The following is a 770-nucleotide window of genomic DNA, read 5'->3' as shown; positions in this document are numbered from 1 at the left end:
ATGTGGTAAGAATTAAAATAAAATTGTCTTATTAAATTTAGCAACCCAATGATGTTGGGCAGGACAACTCTTTATTTTGAATAAACTTTTTCTCTCTAGTTATTCCCATCTCGGGAATAAAATAGCAACAAAAAATAAAATAATTTTGTTTATAATTTTTGCCTTCTCTGTAGTATCACAAAAATTGTGATATCCCAAACTTGGAGATGCGAGTATACGGTGGTAAGTTAAGTGTGACTAGCCACGGAAATGCTTCGCTATTACAAGACTTAATTATGTGCTCTATATGAATCAATTGAAGTTAACAACATTAGTTGACCTCTGTATTTTAGAATACCTCCGGATAAAAGAAGGGTTGAAGAAATTGTATATACTTCTTATATTTATATTATTACCTACTAAAAATTTTCCAGAGGAGAGTACGAAAAAAAAAAATCATTCAACTTAAAATTAAACATTTATGTACGTATTATAATTCCTAATACTTGCCCGATTCTTTTTTTTTTCTTTCTCCAGTTGATTTAATTAGCTAATATATTTTTTCGTATATTGTATATGGAAAATGTATACATTTTTAATTATGCTTCAATTATATTAATGTTGATCATTACGTTTTTTCTACTGGACGAATCCAGGATTTTATTAGCCATGAACCATAATTAACATTTACTGTTCCAACTTCATTAGTAAGTCATAAAGTTTATAATAATTATTATTATTATTATGAATACCTAAGAGTAAATCATTTAAACAAGAGTGAGGTAAATATG

The sequence above is a fragment of the Halyomorpha halys genome, unplaced genomic scaffold (assembly GCF_000696795.3).
Source record: "Halyomorpha halys isolate HHAL.00 unplaced genomic scaffold, Hhal_1.1 Scaffold272.1, whole genome shotgun sequence".
NCBI classification, from domain to species: domain Eukaryota; kingdom Metazoa; phylum Arthropoda; class Insecta; order Hemiptera; family Pentatomidae; genus Halyomorpha; species Halyomorpha halys.
The sequence above is the reverse complement of the archived record's forward strand: the minus strand, read 5'-3'. Positions refer to the sequence as shown.